Below are 19404 nucleotides of genomic sequence, written 5' to 3'. Positions count from 1 at the left end.
ACCATTCTCCCGGGTCGATGGTGGACCGGCTGAGGAAATCCGCCGCCCAGTTGTCCACCCCCGGGATGTAAATCGCAGATAAGGCCGGCACGTGCGTTTCCGCCCAGAGGAGAATGAGGGTCACCTCTTGCATCGCTGCAGCGCTGCGAGTGCCTCCCTGATGGTTTATGTATGCCACAGCCGTGGCATTGTCCAATTGGATCCGAACAGGGTGGCCCCTCAGTAGATGGGTCCAGTGTCTGAGGGACAGAAGAATCGCCCTCAGTTCCAGAATGTTGATTGGAAGTCTGGACTCCGAAAGAGACCAAACGCCCTGGACGGACCGGGGAGGGAAAACCCCCCACCCCCGTAAGCTGGCATCGGTGGTAATCACCAGTTAGTTCAGTGGAAGGAAGGACTTCCCCCTTAGAGGGACATGCAACCACCAGCTGAGGGAAGCCCGAGCCAGGGGAGGCAGAAGAAAGGTCCTGTCCAGACTCCTCGGTGATTTGTCCCAGGCCGACAGAATTGCCCTCTGAAAGGTGCGGGATCGGAATTGTGCGAACGGCACCGCTTCGAAACAGGCAACCATCTTTCCCAACAACCGCATGCTGGATCTGAGGGAAGGGCAGTGATGACGGAGGAGACTGCGAACCGACCCGCGAAGGGCCAGACGCTTGTCCGACGGGAGGCAGACCTCCGCCAACTCTGTATCCAGGAGCATCCCCAGGAAGATCAGCCGTCTGGAGGGGGTAAGGGAAGACTTGGGGTGGTTGATAATCCAACCGAACCGCGTCAGGGTCTCCAGAGTGAGTTCCACACTGCCGGATGCCTGAGAGAAGGAGGGTGCCTTGACCAGGATGTCGTCCAAGTATGGGAGAAGAAAAAACACTTCTTGAACGTAGTAGGGCCAAGACAGGGGCCAGGACCTTGGTGAACACATTCGAGGAGCCGTCGCCAGACCAAAGGGAAGGGCGACGAATTGGAAGTGATCGTCCCCCACCGCGAAGCGCAGGAAGCGGTGATGACATGGAGCAACCGGAACGTGGAGGTATGCATCCTGAATGTCGATTGAGGCCATGAAATCCCCTCTTTCCAGGGAGGCCACTGCGGACCTGAGAGACTCCATCCGGAATCTCTGCAGTCGGAGAAAACGGTTCAGGCGTTTTAGGTCCAAGATTGGTCGCACTGAGCCTTCCTTCTTGGGAACCACAAAGAGGTTCGAGTAGAACCCCCTGAACCTTTCCGTCGGAGGCACGGGGGCGACGACACCCTTGTCCATTAGAGAGCGAATGGCCGCGACGAAGGCGGCCGCTCGTACGGGATCCCGCGGAGGACGGGATCGGAAGAAACGGTCTGGCGGAATGGACGCAAATTCGATTTTGTATCCGCAAGATACAATCTCGAGCGCCCATGCGTCTGAGATGTGGGCCCGCCATACGTTCCTGAATAGGAGAAGGCGGCCCCCCACCCGGGTGGGTGGGGGCGCACCTTCAGGCAGAGGGCTGCTGGCCTGTGGGAGCCCGTGCAGGCTGGGACTTGCGCCAGGTAGGTTGCGTCCGAAAAAACGGCTTCTTGCGTCTATCCTGGGCTGGGCCAGAGGAAGAAGAACTGGCCGCGGGTCTAGACCCGGTGGGCTTGCGAAAGGACCGAAAACGGGCCGAACCAGCACGACCACGGGGGACGCCCTTTGGAGTACTCTTCCCACCCTGATATAAGTTCGTCCAGACGGGTCCCGAACAAGCGGGAACCCGTGAATGGTAGACCGGCCAAAGAGCGTTTGGAAGCGGCGTCCGCCGCCCAAACCTTCAGCCAGAGTTCCCTCCTGACAGAAACTGCCAGGGCAGAGGAACGGGCAATGAGGGCACCTGCATCAAGGGAGGCCTCACAGACAAATTTTCCGGCCTGAACAATTAGTTGGGCTAAGGAACGGAGGTCCTGAACAGGGACGTCCGACCCTAACTCCTGTTCCAGTTGCAAACCCCATTCAGAGACCGCTTTACCAACCCAGGCGGAGGCAAAGGCCGGTCTAAGGGCCGAACCAGAGGCAGTAAATATGGCCTTGGAGAGGGATTCCGTACGACGGTCCTCAACAGACTGGAGGGAAGATCCGTCCTGTACAGGAATAGTAGTGCTTTTGGACAGGCAAGCCACGGGAGGATCAACCTTAGGCGGGGATGTCCACGTGGTCACAGTATCCGCTGGAAAGGGATAACAAATGTCCAGCTTTTTGGGTGTAATAAAGCGGACGTTAGGCCGAGTCCAAGCCTTGGATACCACAGAAGAAAAATCAGCGTGTATGGGAAAAACCTTGGAGGCCTGTCTGGGACGGAGAAAGGACACGCCGGCCTGTTCAGAGCTGGGGGGGTCATCGTGTAGCTTAAAAGGTATCACGGATGCTAGTGATAAGATGCCCCACCGCGGACGCCAATTTGGACGGAAGCTCTGAGTCCATGTCCACGTCCGAATCCGCCAGTTCTCCCTCAGAAGGCGTATCCTTTTGAGAGGATAGACTTGACTGAGCTCGCACGCATGGCGGAGAGAGCGAAGCATCTGAGGAAGATGTGCGCTCAACCCTTGAACGTTTCTGAGTATGCCGGGCCCTGGAAGATTCGCTGGGAGGCAGGGAACCAGTGGGGGCGGCAGAAACGGTAGTCCCAGCGGGTGCGACAGGGATTGTGGCAGCCTGCGGGAGAGGCGGTCTATCCACGAGACGGCCTCTACGTGTGTAAGGCTTTCCACTGCCTGAGACAGAGACCTAGCCCAGTCAGGGGGTCCAGAGGCACCGGGGGGCGCAGCGGGAAGCGGGCCCTGCACCGGGGCCTGACATGCAAGGCAATGCGGCTCAGATTGCCCACGCGGAAAAGGTTCCCTACAGGCGGTACAGGCATGGTACCAGGGTTTGGGGGCACCCGTGGGATCTGACATGCTGAAATGTGGTCGTACTCTAATATAGAGACCACAAAGGGTTATAGCAGCTATGACCAGGAGGGTTAGGAGAGGGTTAACTGTCCTACCAGTGCCTCAGAAGAACGTCAGGAGTAGAGATGGTCCAGATCAGCAGCAGCAGAGAAGCAGTGAACAGCAGTGAGCAGCAGATAGCGCCCACAGAAGCTGAGCGATGTACACAGGAGTTTAGAGTCCCCCACCGTGTCCCAGCTTCCTGTCAGGAGTGAGGAAGCGCGGGAAACCTCAGCAGAAAGCGCGGGGAACAAGCTCCGCCCCCTCCAGCGCTTGAAATGTCTCCTGTGAAGGAGAACTTAGCTCCGCCCCCAAAAAGACGCGTGTGCGCGTAAGCCACGCCCCCTGCTGCCGAAAACGCTCTCAGGGCTAAGAAAAGCCAGATGCCAGAAAATAAAGGGCCCGCAGGCCCCTAGAGTGCGGCGATTTGCCCAGGTGGGTGACCCTTCTGCCACCATGTCCCTTGCCCCGCCCGATCTGCCCATGTCGGGCATAAGCCCCGCCCCCCGTTCTCGGAGCGGGCGGCGGCGGGAAGGGAGAGAGGGAGAAGAGAAAAATGGAGTCAGCCCCCGAGTGAGGGGGAGGGGGGGAGAGAAAGATAGCAGCGTGGGGGGAACGGCGTGGGGGTGCTGAGGATGCTGCTGTGCTGCATTGTCCCAAGCCTTGGATACCTAAGGGGAGAGCCCTGGTGATGTAGGGATGGTCTAGTCAGCAGATGAGCGCTCAGAATGAGCGACCACGGGTGCCCCCCTTACCCAGAGGGGTAGATGCTGCAGATAGGGACGGGGTATGGGCTGGAATAGCCATCTCACCGTCCGACGTCTTCACCCTCAGTCCTTTCCAGCAGGGTCGCCCCTTCAGCCACTGGCACCGCAGTGGCAGGAAGCTGGAAGAGGGGCTTGGCGTGCGGGCGACCCCCTAGCTGGCGGGATGTAGGGGAGCCATTGCTGCCCAGATCCTCCTATTGCTTCTGTGGGGGAGGCAGCAGTGCAGATAAGTTGGCACTGGCGCAGCTCAACCCCGGGAGAGCAGAGAGGTCTAATGCGTCTCTGGTATCCCTAGGAAAAAATAAAATAACAAAATTAGAAGGAAAAGTAAAAATAACAAGGAGAAAACAGCCCTGCAGTAGCAGGGAGTGTCTTGCCTCCTTGGACACTAAGCTAAAACTGGTAGCCTCTATCTCCAGGCTGAGGGTATAGCTGATGGAGGAGGGGCTTAACAGTTTTACTTAGTGTCACGCCTCCTAGGGAGCTGAGCTATACCCAAGGTCTGTGTCCCCCAAGGAAAATGGGCGAGAAAAATCAAATATAATACCTCTAGTTGGACCCTGTCTCCTGTCCTCAGACACACAAGAGGACAGGAGGTGAGAAAAAAAACTCGACTGCTAAAAAAACGCAGCGCGCCCGACCGAAAGTCGTCAGATGACGCACTTCCAGAACGCCACTAGAGCACTGGCCGCCCGAAGTATTAGAACTCCGGTGCGGTCGGCAGCGGATGCCGCTATCTCCTGTCCTAAGACCTCGAGGACAGGAGCGGACCTACCCAGAAGCTCTGGAGCTTCCCCATTGAAATAACAGCGGCCGCAATCTCTGCACGTCCACCCGGAAGTCGTCAAATCACGTACTTCCGGGACGCAGCAGGAGCGCCGGCCACAGAGGCTACGGAGAAAAATAAAAATCCAAGATGCTGATGGCACCACACGAACAAGGGCCTGGACCCAAGAGGGATGCCCAAGGGCATGTCAGCAGGTATCTAAGGCAGTAACTTGGCAAATATCAGAGACTCCAGCTTGGGAGTCTCGCCTGTCAAAGCTCATAGGACAGAAAAAAAGCACCTCCTGCTGGGGAACCCTATATAGGGGTGGGTTTAATTAATTAATTAATTAATTGATACTTGGCAGTAATTTTCTTTCAACAAAAACTCTGCCTGTCCTGACCGGCTTCACAGGGGAGGAATCCCCACTTGTGCTGCTGGTTAGGACGACAGGGAAATCGGGATGCTGTGAATTATTCCAGACTCGATTTCTAACAGTGATTTCTGCTCTGTTTCTTGGACTTTAGCTGTCATTTTGGTCTTCTATGAAAGCCTGGAATGTTAGCTTTCAAACAAGACCATGTTTCTAGCTGCTACCATTAAGGAGATAGCAGGAGCTAAAGCAGCCCTCCCCCCTCCCGTTAGCTACTTTTCCCACTGCCCAATCTGGACTCGGGCAAAACAGGTAGGTGGTTAAAGGGTATGTCTCGCCAGAGACATTAGGGACATATCACTAGGATATGCTCCCAACATCTGATAGGTCTAGGTCCCACCTCTGGGACCCACATCTATCTTTAGAACGGAGCCTGTTGGACATTGCACCGCGCATGACTGGCCGCCCACCATTCATTTCTGTAGGAGCTCTGAATATGAGCTCGGCTATTTCCGTCAGCCCCATCAAAGTAAGTGGAGTGGTTGCTGCTCTTGCACGATGCGCTTCTCATTTATTTCAATGGGACTGCCGAAATTAGCTGAGAGCGCCACTTGGCTATTTTCGTCGCTCCCATGGGAATGAATTGAGGGCGGCCACACATGCACAGTGCGCCCTCCTTTCACTTTATGGGCTCTGTTCTAAAGATAGGTGCGGGTTCCACCTCTGGGACCCACACCTATCAGATATTGGGGGCATATCCTAGCGATATGCCCCCAATGCCGAGGTGAGACAACCCCTTTAAAGGGGTTTTCCAGGAAGGTTTTAATTTTATGTAAATTTTAGAGACATTTTTTTGAATCTGTTTATTGTTGTACTTTATGTCTAGAGTGGTTGCGTATTGGGTGACAGTTTTGTAAACGGATTGGCAAAATCCGACAGTCCTTGTATTAGCTAAACTCCATGTGTTTGTCTTACATTTTTAAGATCTAATGAAGATGCCGGTTGAGTATTGAAACACAGAATCAAATAAAAAATAATCTATCCTTTTTATATTAGATTTGTCAGATGTGTCCCCTTTAAGGGCTGTTTTACACGAGCGGGAATCGCACTCCGTGTGTGAGTGTGATCCTCTGCTCAGGATTTGCAGGAGCGCACGGTATTATCATGATTTATAATGCTATGCGTCTCTGCTTGACCTTATTTCCACAGAATCATAGTGACATAAAGCTGTCAGTACGATTCTGTAGAAATAAGGTCAAGCAGAGGCACTTAGCATTATAAATCATGGTGATGCCGTGCGCTCCTGCAAGTCCAGAGCGGAGGATCCCGCTCACACACGGAGCGCGATTCCCGCAATGGACTCACTCGTGTGAAACGGCCTTAACTGTAGTGTTCAGCTATTTCATAGCAGGTCACATTTAAGGCGCATTTACAGTGTCCACTTCTTGGACAGGTTATTGGGAATGAACGTTCCTACAGCGCTCGTTCCCAATGATCTGCTTGTGTGAAGGTGCCACAGACCATCTGATGATCAAACGAAATGATCTTTCATCGGGTGAAATGATCTTTCGTGCAGACACCACAGACATTGTTTTAATGAATATGTATGAGGATGGGCAATAGCAGTAGCCATTTCTCGTCCCCATATAGTGGAGGTGATCATTGTATGTAAAGGCACCTCCACTAACAAGCAGGTAATTGTTGGGAAGAACACTTCATAGTTGGTGCAGTGTTAATGTCACCAACTGGGGTCACAAGGACATGTTCTGGAAGTCATTTATCACTGGCTACTTGAAATGTAGATAGCACATAAGAATAACAATGGCTCACCATTTTCAGTTTTGGCTAGAGTTGTCTTTGATCCACGTGGATATATATATATAAACAAGGACAGAAACCACAGTGCTACCCCTGTGTGAAAAATTAGGCAACTCCCCAGTGCAAAGAACACATGAACAATGGAGCACACCTGGAGAATAAAGAAGGAGTACACAATATTAATGCCTCCCTAAACCTAAGACACAACAAACCGATTTGACTGAGAGCTAGTCCTGAGGGCGTTATCCTTTCGGTCCCCTGGTTTTCACCCTTTAACCCCTATATAGGGATCTGGACCTAGCTGCAGGGGAGCCACAAGGCCGCTAATTCTTGAAATAGTTTTGATGTGGTTGGCAGCTGACCCATGGAGGCCAGAGACACAGGTGTGGAGATCAGGCACAATACATATAAGGCAGGCAGAGTATGTACAAATCCGGGAAACAGTTGAAAGATGAGAAAGATAAACAGGCATGGGTCAGGTCAGAAGGCAACAAGTCAAAATCTGGGAAACAGGCAGAAGTTGGTACACAGGCAGACAAACAGATTATAGCAGCTTTGATGGGGTATAGCAAATTAGAATGACCTATTTCTCAGGCACTTCTTGCAAGAGAGAGGTTGATTGGTGGGGGAGCAGGGTGTCATACCCTCATAGATCAGATATTAATTACCTATCTTGAGGATGTCATCAACATCAGGAGCCTGAATAATCCCTTTAAAGACCCCACAATCCTTTTTCAAGTCCAGACTGATAACCAAAAAGATACCAAAAATAACACCAAGAAACCCTCCAAAAATGGCTCGTTATGTCAATCCTGTGCCCAAACCATTGAAAAGAGAGAGCCCAAGTTGTGAGTGGGCAAGTATCTAAAAAAATGTAAGAAAAATTGTTAGACCCTCTGATCCAAAAAGATAAGGCCTCTGCTATGGGAATTTTTACCAATGACCAACGAAAGTAATGTCCATTATGTTGAATTAGAAGAGGTGTCTGCTTGGCAAATGGTGAAGCAGGAAGATGACTATGGAGGAACGTGGGGTAGGTGAGTATTTTGGAGGCAATGTGGGTCATAAATCCATGGGGGCGTTTGATCTCTTTGTTCGGTTGGCATTTAAGAGATCATACTGCTGTGAGGGGGCACTTAGGAGACATCCTACTGTGATGAGGCCACTTAGGAGCATCTTACTGCATGGGCAGCACAGTGTGGGGAGGCATTAAGGGGTTTCTCTGCACTCTGTGAGGGGGTAATTAAGAGGGCATAACATTATACTCTGTGGTAGGCCCTAAAGGAGTAGCGTACCATCTGAGGGGACACTAAGGGAAATAACCTTTGTGAGGTGTCATTAATGGGACATTTTGATTGTGTTGGGACAGACCTAGGTATGTGGACCTTTACAAAAAGTACTAGAGTACCCTTTGTCCTACATGAACTTGCTGATGCAGCAATTAAAAATGTATGAATTTTACTCGCCTGTCTGAAACAATATGTTGAGGAAGAAATGAAAGTTAAAACGAAAGATATGCTAAATAAACAAGCAGGCCAGTTGTACAGCAGAAGACAGTTCTGGTAAGGGAAGGAAATGCGCCATTTGGGAGAAATGGTCTACAAACACTCATGTTACCGTGTAACCAGAGGAGGGAGGAAGATTGGTTATGAAGTCCAACTCGAATATGTAGTCCTGTGTCAGGGTAACTTGTTATGAGCGAATCCTACACAAGCAGTGACAAAGTCCTGGACATTGGGTTGGGGAGTAGGTAAGGCCACCAATAGCTCAAGATTAGCTCAATGGTCATACAAAGTCCTGGGTGCCCAGCTACATTAGACTTATGTCTCCAGGTGAGGATAAACCATAAACCTTCGTCTGGGCTGATGAGTTTATGTCCTCCCTGGAGGAAGCTGAATCTGAGAAGCAGAAACGATGTGAGTTGGGACAATGATGTACAGAGGCTCCGCTACCCGGTCAGCAGGATCAAACAAGAGAGAGAGGGTGTCAGCCTAAGTATTCTCTGCTGAATGGAAATTAATAAAAAAGTTAAATCAGGCGAAGAAGAAGATGAAAATCACTGACCAAAACATTAACTTGTGAATGAGGCTTAAATCAGCCATCTTTCTTGACAAAAATAAAAATGCGCTTTCTGTTGAGGTGGATTTCCTGATGAAACCTCTCTCCAGGTTCTCTTTAACATAATCAGACATGGCCTGTGTCTACGGCAGAGAAAGTGGATAGACATGGCCACAAGTTGGTGTGGTTCCTGGCAGCAGATCCATGGGGCAGTTGTAGAACCAGAGTTTCCACTTCCTTTTGTCTAAGATGTCTGTGTAGGAAGCTACGGTGGAAGGTAGACCCAGTAAACGCTGGGGATCTTTAGGTGGATATACAGCGGCCAACCAACGGAAATGGCAGTCAGTATCACAGCATAAGGCCTGGAAACTAGGGAAAGGAGATGGACACCTCCTAGTAAAACCCTAATTAATGTCCTGACTAACTACCAGTATGAACAGACCCCAGAGGTAGGCTAGTTCATACACGGCAATACTTAGTCTCCTAACTCGCCCTATAGGACCCTGGTACTAATGTCAGGACTGAGACAACCTGTTCCTCCAAAAGGAAGGACGGACAGGAGTCTCCCTCAGGCATTAATACAAATGACAGGGAAATGCAACACACAAAATAGCCCAAACAAAATACAAAAAGGAAAGAAAACACTTAAATTCAAAGGGCTATGGCAGCACCAGGAACACAGCCGAGATCCACACACTAGCTATCCACAACTTATAGAAGCTATAAGCCGCATAGCATAGTGGGAGAAACAACAATAAATAGAGAAGGTTAAATAACCATAATAGCCACACCTGGGGAAAGAAGGTGTGGCGAGCACCAGAAACAACACAGACGTCATTTGATCCAAACGGAAAACATGTCAGATCAAACCACGTGTAGCCAGTCTCACCGATCTCCTGCCACTTGTCACGGGAACGTCTGTGACAGTACACTCCCTTTTATGGGTGACCTCCGGGCACCCAGGACTAACCTTATCCGGATGAGACCTGTGAAAGGCTTTCACCAAACGACTGATGTTCACGTCAGATGCCGGTACCCACATCCTCTCCTCTGGTCCATTACCCTTCCAGTGAACAAGATACTGAAGAGATCTACGGAGAACTCGAGTGTCAATAATCTTGGCGATCTGGAATTCCAAACTGCCATCCACCATGACAGGAGTGGGTGGCAAGGGGGACGACTCCAAAGGTTCAACATATCTCTTCAACAAGTTCAAGACGAAAAGCTACAGGATTAATAATGGCAATGATCTTATATGGACCAATAAACCTTGGACCCAACTTCCAAAAAGGAACCTTCAACTTAATATTTCTTGTGGACAGCCACACAAAATCACCCACACTTAGGACCGGACCATTCATATGTTTCCATTGGAAGAAAGAAGAGACAGAGGGGATATGATAGAAACTTTTAAATACATAAAGGGAATCAACTCGGTAAAGGAGGAGAGCATATTTAAAAGAAGAAAAACTACCACACGAGGACACCGTTTTAAATTAGAGGGGCAAAGGTTTAAAAGTAATATAAGGAAGTATTACTTTACTGAGAGAGTAGTGGATGCATGGAATAGCCTTCCTGCAGAAGTGGTAGCTGCAAATACAGTGAAGGAGTTTAAGCATGCATGGGATAGGCATAAGGCTATCCTTCATATAAGATAGGGCCAGGGGCTATCCATAGTATTCAGTATATTGGGCAGACTAGATGGGCCAAATGGTTCTTATCTGCCGACACATTCTATGTTTCTATGTTTCCTGTCAGCCACAAGTTTATAATTGTTGCCTATATTCATCAAGTTAATTCAAATTTTCCACCATATAGAAGACAATGATGACTAAAAACATTTCTCCTCAGGGATACCGGAAGTATCCGAACCAGAGAATGTGCCAAATTGCATGTGAAACCCATATGCCTCAAAAAATGGCGACTTACTAGTGGACTCCTGTCTACGATTGTTTATGGCAAACTCTGCCAAAGACAAAAATGAGGACCATTCAAAACTTCTTAAGTAAGTCTTCAGACTCTGATTAGTGTGCTCCGTCTGTCCATTCATCTGAGGAGGAAAAGCAGAAGAAAAAGACAGTTGTATCCCCAGCCGAGTACAGAACGCCTTCCAGAATCTGGACACAAACTGAGTCCTACGATCCAAGACCGCGTCAGAGGGAATGCCATGAAGTTTCACAATGTCAACAAACCCTTGCGCAAGTGTTTTAGCATTTAGTAGGCCAGGAAATGCTATAAAGTGCACCATTTTACTAAAACGATCAACTCCCACCAGAATAACTGTCTTTCCAGACGAATTAGGCAGATCAGTAATAAAATCCATAGACAAGTGAGTCCATGGTCTGGATGGTATGGGATACGGAAGTAGAGATCCAGTGCATGCACAGATACTACAGGCCGACACATAGTCCTCAACACACTAAGGCAACCCCAGCCACCAGAATCTACAAGAGATGAGGTCGGCAGTGGATCTACTCCCAGGGTGTCCCGTAAGAACCGTACAGTGATATTTCTCAAACACCTTATGACGCAATTCTGATGGAACAAACAATTTCCCAGAGGGGCAAGACTCCGATACATCTCTCTGAGCCTCGAATACCTTCACCTCTAGGTCGGGGTATATAACGGATATCACCAGCCCCCTCTGACAGTATCGGACTCAGATTTTCAAAATCACCTCCAGGAAAACTACACGACAAGACATCTGCCTTGACATTCTTAACCCAAAGACGATAAGTGACAATGAAAATGAATCTGGTGAAAAACAAAGATCTTCTGGCCTGCCTCGGGTTCAGTCATTTAGCAGACTCCAGATAAGCCAGATTTTTGTGATCTGTGAACACCAGGATTGGATAAATCGCCCCTTCTAACTAAAAAAGCTAACCTAATGACCAGCAACTCTCTGTTACCCACATCGTAATTTCTCTCTGCGGCAGAGATTTTTTTTTGAGAAAAATGCACATGGGCGCCATTTACCAGGTGACGGGCCCTGCAATAAGACTGCTCCTACCCCCACCTCAGACGCGTCCACTTCCACAATGAAAGGTTGTGATACATCTGGCTGCACCAATATAGGGGCAGAAGACAAGCACTCCTTAACCGCAGAAAAGGATCGCAATGCCGAATCAGACCACACTGAAACATCGGTCCCTTTCTTAGTCATGTCAGTTAAGGGTTTTACCACAGTCGAATAGTTCTGAATACATTTTCGGTAATAGTTGGTGAACCCCAAAAACCGCATAAGAGCCTTCAGATTTTCGGGTCCATCCCAGTCCAATACAGAATGGACTTTCTCTGGATCCATTCGAAAACCTGAAGATGACAGCAGGTAGCCCAAGAATTGCACCTCATGTACAGCATAAACGTCTCTAATTTTGCATACAATTTATTATCTCTTAGGATCTGTAACACCTGTCTAACGAGATCCTGAGGAGTCTGGAGAATAAATTAGTATGTCATCCAAATACACAACAACAAAACTCCCCACCAAGTGATGAAAAATGTCATTCACAAAATGCAGGAAAACCGCAGGAGCATTGGTCAAGCCAAAAGGCATGACCAGGTTCTCAAAGTGACCCTCTGGGGTATTAAAAGCCGTCTTCCATTCATTCCTTCCTTGATCCTGACCAGATTATATGCCCACATTAAGTCCAATTTGGAGAACACCTTGGCATCAAAAATCTGGTTAACCGCCTCCGGACCGCCTAACGCAGGATCGCGGTCCGGAGGCGGCTGTCTGAGGCAGAGTCACGCATCTATGCGTCATCTCGCGAGATGACGCTCACAGCTGGCCCGCGCATGCGCATCGCGGGCCGCCAAAAGTTAAAGGAGTGTTAAATCATCAGCCTGCCAGCCAATGATCATCGCTGGCAGGCTGATGGTTTTTAAAAAAACGAATCACAAGCCATTTAACACCTTATATTTATAAATATAAGGTGTTAAATGGCTTCTCTGCTCCTCTGCTGGTTCTTTTGGTCGCTTGGTTCCAGCAGAGGAGCAGAGTTCACAGTGAGTACCCACCAAACACTACACATAGCCCCCAGATCACCCCCCATCACCCCAATTAACCCCTTGATCGCCCCTGTCAATCACCTAGTGAAAGGGAAAAAAGTGATCAGTGTAAACTGTCACTTTTTTTTTCACTGGTATTGACGGTTAGGTTTATGATAGTTAAGGCCCCTTGGTTAGGTAGTTTAGGGATCGGTTAGCGCCCAGCCCACCGCACCGCAGTCACTGATTCGCTGATTAGCATTTGTACTTTTATAGTATCTGTAAGTGATCAAAACTGATCACGGTCAGATCTATAATAGTATTAGCGTCACCTTAGCTCGCCCTCCACCCAAAACGCAGTGTTTGCTCGATCAGGCCTGATCGGTCGCCCACACGTGCCTTCACCCACGCCCGCCCCACCGCAGTGACCAAAAATTATTTTTTTTCTTGATCACTGCACAATCACTTTACAAGCGCTGCGGCGATAAAAAAAATCAATTTTGATATTTTTTATCAATCGCAGCGGCCTCCGGTACTTCGCTAGCCTCCTATTTGTAAGACAGGCTTGCTTTTTTTCTTAGGTAGTCTCAGGGAATACCCCCTAAATTTAGTAATCCAAATGTCAAACAAGGGGTATTCTTCTGAAGAGGCCTACAGGCTTCTGACCCAGTCGGATGAGGAATGGGAACACTCATCTGATGAATCTTGGTCCACGAACCCAATTCATCACATGCCCATGTTCTCTGCTGCCATGTCCAGGACACTATTTGAGACCATCCTGCGTTTCCTGCACTTTAGCGACAACACCTCCTCCCGTCCCAGAGGCCACCCAGCTTTTGATCGGCTCCACAAAATTCGGCCCTTCATAGACCACTTCAACAACAAATTTGCAGATTTATATACCCCTGAGCAAAACATCTGCGTAGACGAGTCCCTAATACATTTTACCGGGCGCCTTGGCTTCAAACAATACATCCCAAGCAAGCGCGCCCGGTATGGGGTCAAATTGTATAAGCTGTGTGAAAGGGCCACAGGCTATACCCACAAATTTCGGATCTATGAGGGTAAAGATAAGACCATGGAGCCGGTCGGTTGCCCTGACTACCTGGGGAGCAGTGGGAAGACAGTCTGGGACTTGGTGTCACCCTTATTTGGGAAGGGGTACCATCTTTACGTGGACAATTTCTACACAAGTGTGGCCCTCTTCAGGCATTTGTTCCTAGAACAGATTGGCTGCTGTGGCACAGCACGACCTAGTCGCGCGGGCTTCCCCCAACGGCTCGTTACCACCCGTCTTGCAAGGGGGGAGAGGGCTGCCTTGTGTAACAAAGAACTGCTCGCGGTGAAATGGAGAGACAAGCGTGACGTTTACATGCTCTCCTCCATTCACGCAGACACGACAATACAAATTGAGCGAGCAACCCGTGTCATTGAAAAGCCCCTCTGTGTCCACGACTATAATTCGCTCATGATAGGGGTGGACTTCAATGACCAGATGTTGTCTCCGTATTTAGTTTCCCGACGCACCAGACGCTGGTATAAGAAGGTGTCTGTATATTTGATCCAATTGGCTGTATATAATAGTTGTGTTCTCTACAGTAAGGCTGGGAGAACAGGATCCTTCCTCAAATTTCAGGAAGAGATCATCGAGAACCTCCTGTATCCAGGAGGTTCCATGGCCCCATCCACCAGTGTAGTTAGCCGTCTACATGAGCGACATTTCCCCAATGTCGTTGCTGGTACTTCAACCCAACCGTCACCCCGAAAAAGATGTTGTGTCTGTAGCAGGAGTGGAATAAGGCGTGACACCCGCTATTTCTGTCCTGACTGCCCTGACCACCCTGCCCTATGCTTAGGGGAGTGTTTCCGGAAGTACCACACACAGGTACACCTAGCATAGGGATCATCTCACCAGGACAGGCACACAGGGCTATTAGGGCCCATTCACACAGAGCTGCTGCAAACCTCTCCTTTCACCTGGGATAAAGTGCATAATGCACTTCGCCACATCTTTGGGCGATTTGCGCTTTGCACATTGTCCCATGGGGACGGAGAGGTTTGTCCTATAAAGGAAAAAAAGAAAATCACCAGTAAGCAAAAAAGTTAACGTTCTGTTCAAAAAGTTGAATAAAGTTTATATGTTCCGTTCAAATGTTATTATAAAGTTAATTAATTTATTGCGTTGCGGCCTGGTTTTTTCTTTTTTGTTTAGTTTTTTTTACCTTCCAGGTGGACCAACCGATCGACTAGCTGCAGCACTGATGTGCATTCTGACAGAAGCATTGCGCTGCTGTCAGATTACACAAAAGTCGGTGTATGCGGCGCTGCAAGACGAGATTTCTCCTCTGCAGTAAAAGATACGTTTGCCGAGGCATACGAGCTGAGGAGGAGGCGGTGTGCATATGCTTTGGCAAACACTTTGTATATAAAAAAATATAAATAAATCCCGGCAATGATTTATTCATCCACATCGATTGATGCGAATGGAGAAATCTGGTTTGCCAGGGCATACGAGCTAAGTGGGTATGGATGTTGGGCGGAGCTCCGATGTCCTGGCAGACGCCTTTCCCCTCCTTTTTTTTTTTTGGGCAGAGATTTTTTCATCCACATTGATCGATGCGAATAAAGAAATCTGTGCCGTTCATTTTTTCTTTCAGCCCAGAGGCTCATTACCTGTATGCTCAATATAAGGAGAATAGCAGAAACTCCTAATGCTGGCCATACATGTAATGATTGCGGAGACCCTCAAATGCCAGGGCAGTACAAACACCCCACAACTGACCCCATTTTGGAAAGAAGACACCCCAAGGTATTTGCTGAGGGGCATATTGAGTCCATGAAAGATTTAAATTTTTGTCCTAAGTTAGCGGAAAGTGAGACTTTGTAAGAGAAAAAAAATAATCAATTTACGCTAACTTGTGCCCAAAAAAAAAAAATTGATGAACTCGCCAGGCCCCTCATTGAATACCTTGGGGTCTTCTTTCCAAAATGGGGTCACATGTTGGGTATTTATACTGCCTGGCATTTTAGGGGCCCTAAAGCGTGAGAAGAAGTCTGGGATCCAAATGTCTAAAAATGCCCTCCTAAAAGGAATGTGTCATTTTACATATACCCATGCTGGGTGAGATAAATATCTTGGTCAAATGCCAACTTTGTATAAAAAAAATGGGAAAAGTTGTCTTTTTGCCGAGATATTTCTCTCACCCAGCATGGGTATATGTAAAATGACACCCCAAAACACATTGCCCAACTTCTTCTGAGTACGGCGATACCAGATGTGTGACACTTTTTTGCATTCATTTTGCTTTGTAGCCAACCTCCTAAACTCAGAGCAATAAATCTCAGTGGAACGATCACCCTAACGAAGGCCGCGCAGGTTGGTTTCGTCTAGAGAGGTCAGATCCGGATCATCATAGATAAGACCCAAAGCTTCGAAAAATTCATCTACGGACTGGAGAGACTGCGATCTGGTCGGCAGAGAAAAAGCCCATGACTGCGCATCCCCCTTAAAGGGGTATTATCTTAATGATCACTGGTAAATCTGTTAATGATTTAACAGTGATCATTTTTCTAAATATATTTTATTAACAAATCCCCACCCCTTACCTGACTGTTGTCTTCCGTCTCCCCTGGTTACGGCCACCACTCTTCTCAGGAATCTCGGTGGCCGCGCGTGCACAGACGACTTTTCTTTTCTTCTCCCGGCCGGCCGCGCGCTGTACTGAACGCGCACGCCGAGTCCGCGCATGCGCCCTGGTGACTTCTTCCTGGCCAGTATACTATACTGGCCAGGAAGAAGTCACCAGTCCGGCCGGGAGAAGACATCAATGAAGATGGAGCCCGTCCCCTGACGAGTGCCGAAACCAGGAAGTAGACGGCGCGCCGGGAGCAGGTAAGTATGAAATAGCCTGTTGAGAAAACCCCTTTAAGCAAGGAAATAACCACACCGACTCGCCAGATGAGTGTGGACGTAGCCTAAAATACAGTTTGCACGCCTCCCTAAACAAAATGAAATTATTACGTCCCCCAAACAACCTGTCCGTGAGGGCAACTTGAGGTTCAAGGCAGGCCTGGTAACCACCACCAACCTGTGGTCTCTGCATGCTCGAGATGGTCGTGCGGAGGTCAGCTACCTCCAAAGACAGCCCCTGCAGCTGACCTGGATCCACGGCTGCACACAAAACAAAAAAATGATGGTTTATAATATCACGCTTTATAACACCACACCGAGCATAGGAGGGAAGGGGGAACAGGGAATCAGGCCTGAGAACTAGGGAAGGAAGATGGAGACCTCCTAGTGAAAACCCTAACCAAAATCCTGACTGACTACCGGTATGAACAGACCCCAGAGGTAGGTGTGTTCATACGCAGGAATACCTAAAGTCCTATCCAGTCCTATAGGACCCTGGTACTAATGGCAGGGACGAGACCACCTGTTCCTCCAAAAGGAAGGACGAAGAGGAGTCTCCTTCAGGCCTAATACAAACAATAGAGAAATGCAACACACAGAACCCAAACAAAATACAAAAGGGAAAGGAAAGACTCAACTTCAAAGAGGCTATGGAAGCACCAGGAACTCCGCCGAGATCCACACACCAGCTGACCACAACTGAAACTGAAGCCATAAACTGCACAGCAGATGGGAGAAACAGCAATAGAAGGAAATGACCACAAAAGCAACACCTGAGGCAAGTGCCACCTGTCGCTGGAACATCCGTGACAAATACGTATGGCGGCACACTGCTATACATGCAAACGACAGAACTGGGGATTAGGGATTATTCTGGATTAGGCTCCATTCACACGTCCGTGGTGTGTTGCGGATGCGCAACACACCCGCCCGGCACCCCTATAGAAATGCCTATTCTTGTCCGCAAGCTGCGGAGAAGAATAGGACATGTTCTATCTTTTGCGGAGCTGCGGACCTGAAGATCGGGGCCGCGCTCCGCAAATGCGGATAGCACACTCCGTGCTGTCCGCATCTATTACGTCCCCATAGAAAATGAATGGGTCCGCAATTTTGCGGAACGGATGCGGACCCATTTGCGGTTGTGTGAATGGAGCCTTACAGCGGTGCTATACCTACTATACATGAAGGATGAAAGCTCTGCGCACATTTTAATCAAATGTGTCGGGCCCATCTACCAACGTCAAGGTGACTTCAGCAGATGAGAACCTGTGACAGAACTGCCTCTCTTGGGCCTAATTGAGGGCTGTAGTACATGAGCGAGTCCACTGCGGGAATCACGCTCCGTGTGCGAGCGTCGTCCTGTTCTGGCCTCTGCTTGACCTTAGTTCTATAGGATTATAGTCATATAAAGCTGTCACTGGGATTCTCTAAACATAATGCCAGAGACACACAGCATTATAAGTCAGTATAACGGCCAGATCGGAGGATGACGCTCGCACACGGAGCGTGGTTCCTGCAGTGGACTCGCTCGTGTGCCACAGCCCTTAGGCCTACAATGTTCGGGGCGGTGTAGGAACCAGCTATAGTTATACTCTGCTCAGGGCGGGTTCACATTAACCTTAGCAATTCTGTTCTTGTGTTCCGTTATAACGGAATTTTGGGACGAATACAAAACGGAACCCGTTAAGAGGCACTCCGTTCTGCTCCGTCCTAATACACGTCAATCGGCATAAATAATGGTTCTGTTTTTTCTCATTATGCATAACAGAAAAAACGGAACTGTTCTAAAGGAAGACTATAACGGAATTTCTAACGCTGATGTGAACCCGCTCTCAGGAGTCCGGGGCGGAGGGCTTCATCTAAAAGGAGGCCGCTGCCCTCCAAACACACTGCAAGAAAACCTCCCCTGTGACCGCGTCCTCTGAACCTTCTCGCTTCCTGTAGATCGTGTGATATTGTTCTATTCCCGGTCGTTGCGGACGCAGCAAAACCTCATATACCTGTGATTCTTCTTTATCAGAGAAGGAGGATTTTTACACTTGAAAATGTTCTTTTTTTTTCACTTTTTCTATTTTACACTCACAAGACATCTGGGCGACATTCACCAGCGCACGTGTTTACCTGTAACTGGTTCTGATCCATTATCTCCAGTTACAGGCGGAAGACAGAGCAGCACAACCTCCGCTGCAGAGCCGGTCTGGGCCTGATTTCTAACATACAGTCCCATGTAAATAACACCCCTCCCTCCAGTCTTCGTTCACATACAGTCCCATGTAAATAACATCCCTCCAGTCTTCTCTAACACAGTCCCATGTAAATAACACCCCTCCCTCCAGTCTTCGTATACATACAGTCCCATGTAAATAACACCCCTCCCTCCAGTCTTCTCTAACATACAGTCCCATGTAAATAACACCCCTCCCTCCAGTCTTCTCTAACATACAGTCCCATGTAAATAACACCCCTCCCTCCAGTCTTCTCTAACATACAGTCCCATGTAAATAACATCAGTCCGGTGTCCCCTCCAGGTGTCCCCTCCAGGTGTCCCCTCCAGGTGTCCCCTCCAGGTGTCCCCTCCAGGTGTCCCCTCCAGGTGTCCCTTCCATCTTCCCTCCTCTTCTTCTCACTCTCTTATCAGCTCAGCAGCGGGACACGTGGAGGGAGAGGGCGGAGCCTGAGGAGAAGCCACGCCCACTCCTGCCTCTATTAGTGATGGGATTGCCGCTCTGTGGCTCCACATTGAATTCTATTGCACAGTTACCGCCCCTCCCCCTCACGGTCC

General features: G+C 49.0%; 1 protein-coding gene across 1 annotated transcript in view; it reads left to right on the top strand.

The window, feature by feature from the left end:
• The window catches only part of LOC122931070 (zinc finger protein 773-like), a 426553-nt gene that overhangs the window by 71932 nt on the left and 335217 nt on the right, over positions 1-19404 (top strand). The window lies entirely within an intron of this gene.

The sequence above is a fragment of the Bufo gargarizans genome, chromosome 3 (genome assembly GCF_014858855.1).
Source record: "Bufo gargarizans isolate SCDJY-AF-19 chromosome 3, ASM1485885v1, whole genome shotgun sequence".
In the NCBI taxonomy this organism is placed as follows: Eukaryota; Metazoa; Chordata; class Amphibia; order Anura; family Bufonidae; genus Bufo; species Bufo gargarizans.
Note: the sequence above shows the minus strand (reverse complement) of the source record. Positions and strands in the feature narration are given on the sequence as shown.